This window comes from Malus sylvestris, chromosome 15, assembly GCF_916048215.2.
Source record: "Malus sylvestris chromosome 15, drMalSylv7.2, whole genome shotgun sequence".
Classification (NCBI taxonomy): Eukaryota; Viridiplantae; Streptophyta; class Magnoliopsida; order Rosales; family Rosaceae; genus Malus; species Malus sylvestris.
Window position 1 is genome coordinate 48,472,574 of NC_062274.1, and position 5,359 is coordinate 48,477,932.

Genomic DNA, 5,359 nt, shown 5'->3' on the forward strand with positions numbered 1-5,359 from the left:
TCACAAGATCGTATGTGTCCTTATGACCAACTACCCCAAGAGCTAAGTCTGCAAAAGGACAAGGGGGATACAAAATAAATTGTAGGTAACTTGGATGCTCTTGAGAATAGCTTGAAAACCTATTGGTTGACAACACGAGGCTCAAGCCAATTAGCTCCATCAATCTAAATGTTAGTTTTTTCATTTTCTTAGCATAATCTTCATACATCACTAGTCAAAATAAAATAGTCTTTTATATGATAAACCAAGTTTTTAATAATTATGAGGTTGCAACACAAAGAATTAAGTTTCATTGGCTTACCGTAGTTAAGGAGGGCAGTTATTTTTCCACTTGGTCAATCCCTTATCCGATGGGTCACTAGAAGTAGGGAATGTTATTGGCTCATTGACCATGTAGTCAAATGATTGTTTCCAATCTTTGACATTGTGCGTCAATTCATTGTCGAAGTATCCAAAAAGATGTTTTTTTACAACTTTATTATATTTTCTCTTCTCCTCGTATGTATCAAGAAAAAACTTATGAATATGTGCCGAACGTCTTCTAGTTTTGAAATTGGAACCTATGATTTATAACTTGGAAGAATCCCCAAGTCCGACAGGCACTACCGATTCCCTTACAATTGTTTGTATATAAAAAGGATTAGGATCAACAAAAAATAAATGCCTCAATTTTTTATTGGAAATTTTAATTTCTCAATTAACTACTGTCTCTAAGGGCAACTCCAGCGGATGCTGGTTGCTCGGGCGACAGGGGAGGAGAAAGGGCCTGAGGGCCGGTGGGAGCAGCTCCAGCGGGGAAGGGCTCGAGTGAGGGTGGGAGCCCGAGTGAAGGGGGGGGTGGGGAGTCAACGGGCCTGTGGCCCGAGGGCTTTGCAATTTTTTATTTTTTTTGTGTTAGAGAGAGAGAGAGAGAGAGAGAGAGAGAGAGAGAGAGAGAGAGAGAGAGAGGGTTTTTTATTATTTAAACAAACAAAAAAAACTATTATTTTAATTGCTTATTGTCAGGGGGGAGGGTTCCAAGGGTGGAGATGTAAATGACAATTACTGTTCATTAATGGTATTTACTATTCATTTAAGGCAGTTACTGTTTAATAGGGTGGATTGAATAGTGGATTGCCAGGGGGAAGGGCTCCATGGGTGGAATTGCTCTAAGGTCCCTGATCTAGTTATTACGTTGATCTTGAATAGACATTATTTTTAGCTCTGAATTGAAGATAAATGGTTTATTATTTCTTGAAATGGGAAAGAAATGGTTATGTGATTTGAGATTAGAAGCTTAGGCTTAAAGGTTTGTTTATGCAAGAATTGAAGAGGAATGGTGGGTTTATATGAGGATATTATTGAAAGTATCTTTGTAATATTACAAAGAGATTTTCATTGTTGCTAGAATCGTACTTTTGAGCTGCAACTAGCAATACTTTTAGCATGCTGCAAGAAATAGAGATTAAAAGTGGATAAGTTCCAATTACACGAATCCAGAAAATCTCTGATGCCATAATGTATGCCAAATCTTTATGTAAAATGTCACCGTAAAAAATGATATAAATCGCTATATTCAGTTTGTGTGTGTATTTTCTTTCCAAGAGAGAAGACACATTATTCACACATGAAATTAAAATAGTGTGGAAGACTCTCACATGAAAGTAATCGGAACTAAACAAGTCTAAGGTGATAAAAGAGTCTCACGTGAAAGCACATAAGAATATATATAGATATATATATGTATGTATATGTATATATGTATATATGTACCTGGGTATTTGTCAGTGAGAGAGAAACTAGTCCGAACCTTTCAACGGCACGCATAAGCTGCATGCACCAAAGAGACTCGTCCAGCACATTCAAAGTAACCGTCTGCAGTCAGAATTTGATCCAACAAATAAATTGACAGAAGAACATAATCACAAAAAATCAAAGATGTGAAAAGGAAGCTTTAGTTACAGCATAAGTTTGAAACCATGATTCTAGGCTCATAAGTTTGAAATGTATTACATGAAGAACTAAGGAACTAACTGAACAATGGATAGATACCGTGATGATGGAAAAGGAGAAAATGCAGAATATCAGCAACCTGATAGTTGACACTCAATATCACAACAGAAGCAGTTCTAGGAAATAATTAATTTAAACACAAGACAGACGAAGACTATTGAAAACGTTAATGAGATAAATTTGTGAGTGAATAGGGACTGATATTTTGAATTAACATAAACAAAAAGATGCGACAACAAAAATAATATAAAAATATGGTATAATATCCTAATGGATAGGGTATTGAATTTCTATTAATGTGTCAGGTTTTGAAACTCCCCCTTTCTATTAAAATAGTTTCGAACTCTCTTATTTCTCCTTATTAATAATAAATTTATAAAGAAAAAGAAAATGGTAAAAGGAGTGTGGTACCGGTGAGCTCGAGCTCAACAAGGTGCCCAGGGAACAAGGCCTGGTTCTTGGCCTCGATCATCTACACCCAGCGAACAAGTTTGTTGTTCTGAGAAATCAAACTTGAGAGAGAGAGAGAGAGAGAGAGAGAGAGAGAGAGAGAGAGAGAGAGAGAGAGAGTTGGGCGTCTGATTTGGTAATGGATGGGCAGGTAACGTTTATATAGAAAGGTGTTCAAGTTGTTAGGTCGCCTAGTTTTTAGGATTTGTTTTAATAATGGTGAATAATCCCTATTCTTGAGGGACACGTTTATTACATTATCTGTTTAAGACTTAGTCATATACCACGATTCTACGATCCTAGGGTTGTAAATCGTGGGCTGTTATTTCCTTTCAGTTTATTTTTGTAAAGCTATTATATAGCCACTGCAACTCTTTGAATTCATTAAGAAAGTTCTCCTTGCATTTGAGTGTTATCAAGCTATTGTTTTGCAAGTTCTTTGTCGCTCATCTTGGTTCTAACAAATGGGACTTGGTAAAAACATTCATAAAAATTCATAATTTTAATTTGCAGACGCGCGTCATCTGAAGATGATGGGAAACCAACCCAACAAACAAGATTCCAGTTGTATGATCACAGAAAGATAGTGCACATGGATGTGTGTCATCATTTTTCATTAATTGAACCACAAATTAAAGTCTCTTTTTTCATTTCCAATTCGAGGATACACAAATGTAGGAAAAAGACGATTCCATGTTAAGGTCATGTTTGGTTACACGCTACATCAATTATTGTTCAACTTTTATACGACTTTTTCCAACTAGTAACTAAAGGGTTTTAAGTTTTTTACAGTCTACAGAGAGATTTAATAGTAATATTTTTCACTTGTAAATGAGATATTTTAAGTTCAAATCTTGTGAATGCTCGATACCATTTTTTCCTGTTTCATTCATCATTACCAAAAGATGAAAATTGCATTCGCCTAAATAACATGTTTGGTGGGAAATATATACAATCAATGTTAAGGGGTGGGAGGGTGGTATAAAAAAATGGGACCGAACCCAACAAAAACTGAAAACACCAAGTTGACAAACAAAAAACCGAAGACCAAAAATCAATCTTAACCCATGTAACCAGTTTTGATTTCCGTCTCTCTTTAAACGTTAAACTAAACCAAACCGGATTGATTTGTTTATAAATATAATTTCATGGTGTATTATTGGACCTCACCTGAATCCCAACTTCAAAACCCAACCCTTTTGTGTAGGCCCAAACCTCAACTCTCCCTCTCTGTCTATTACAGTCCTCTTTCTGTTTTTGTTGGCATTTTTCTTTTTTGGACGAAAATTTGAGGTTGAAAAAAAAAAATTAAATGGGAAAAGTTAAACCAATAACCGGTAGAATTGAACAGGAATCGAGCCGAGTAAAGCCGAACCGAGTAAAGCCTTCGGTTTGGCTCACATTTTAGAATAAGCCAGTCTGACCCGAATCAAGCCCACCCATAAGCTTATTGCAAGCATTAGATTATTTAACGGTTGAAACTCTATGACTTATTCTAACACATTACACCCGAATAAGATCGCGCTTAGGCTAAGTGGAAGTTCAATTCAAAATTATTGCAGACATTAGTTTAATTGATGCATTAGTAATTGGTATTACATTTCCTAAAGTTTAGTTCAAATTATCGAGTTTTCATCTATGCATAATTATGATAATTCATGTCCCATTAGATTGGTTAATTGTTCTGCTGAATTTAGTGTTGAAAATGTTATCACTAATTCTTCCACGCAAGTTGAAAATGATACATATATTGTCTGGAAGATGCTTGATTGGGCATTAATGCAGCTGATCACTGTTACCTTATCTTTTATCGCTGTTTCTTGTGCAATTGGTAGCACTAATGCTCAAAATTTGTGGACAAGACTGAAAAAACAGTTTTCTACTATCTCTCGAACAAGTATTTTTCAGATGAAATCCAACCTTCAAACTACTAAAAATGGGTTAGATTCCATGTCATAGTACCTTCAAAGAATCAAAGAAGCTTGAGACTATCTCTCAGCTGCTGGTGTACACTTTGCTGATAAAGACATTGTGATTCTTGCCTTGAATGGCTTACCATCTGAGTGCAACACTTTTAGGACACTTATAAGGGGGGCGTGAAAGTGTTATTTCTCTTAAAGATTTCTGGTCTCAACTCCTAGCTGAGGAGTTGGTTGTTGAAACAAGTGTGCAGTCACAGTTTCTTTCTGCAATGGTAGGGAACAATGCTTCCACTGAGACAAAAACTACCAATATGCAACCTCAACACCAGTTTCATAACAACTATGGACCGTCTACTGGCCAATCCTCTTACTTCTCTGGTGGCTATAAACAGTCTAATCACAACAAGTAGAAGGAAAGGGCAAATTCAATCAAGGGCCTCGATTTCCTAGATGGTTATACATTGTGTATCCCACTTTTGCATATGGTGTACTTGGTAGTTCTAAAAGTGGTGGATCTTTTTCTGCTTCAGTCATTTGCCAATTGTGTAATATATTTTGTTGATACATAAAACCTGAGAGATCTTGGAACAACGTAAATCCGACCGTGAATCTGCAAGAAAGTAAATAACACAAGATGTATTGTGGTTCATCCCAAGGTTTAGGCTACGTCCACACTGATATTGTATTTCTGAGAGGTAAGGGAGAGAACCTCTATAATGTGAGAGGGGATGTGAGGAGGCTTAGGAAAATGGCCTCTGAGGGTGAGAATGAGCCTCCCCTAATTGTGAGGGTGATGGGTCCTTTTTACATATTTGCCCTTTCCTTTATCACATAATTACATTTAAGTCCTCCAAGTACTTGTAAGAGATCTAAATACGAGGCCCTACATATGGTATAAACAGTAGTCCCCCATTTGTACGAGATCTAAATACGAGGCCCTAAATATGGTATAAACACATTTGGTCATTCTGCTACCTTTTGTGGAACTAAACCAC

General features: G+C 36.4%; 1 long non-coding RNA gene across 1 annotated transcript; it reads right to left on the minus strand.

The window, feature by feature from the left end:
• Window positions 1-911: 911 nt before the first annotated feature.
• On the minus strand, window positions 912-2,561 carry LOC126601787 (uncharacterized). Its single transcript, XR_007615814.1, has 3 exons — window positions 2,404-2,561; window positions 1,753-1,854; window positions 912-1,428 (listed from the first exon to the last, which is right to left on the minus strand). It is a non-coding gene; the product is annotated as an uncharacterized LOC126601787 (long non-coding RNA).
• Between the last annotated feature and the right edge of the window lie 2,798 nt (window positions 2,562-5,359).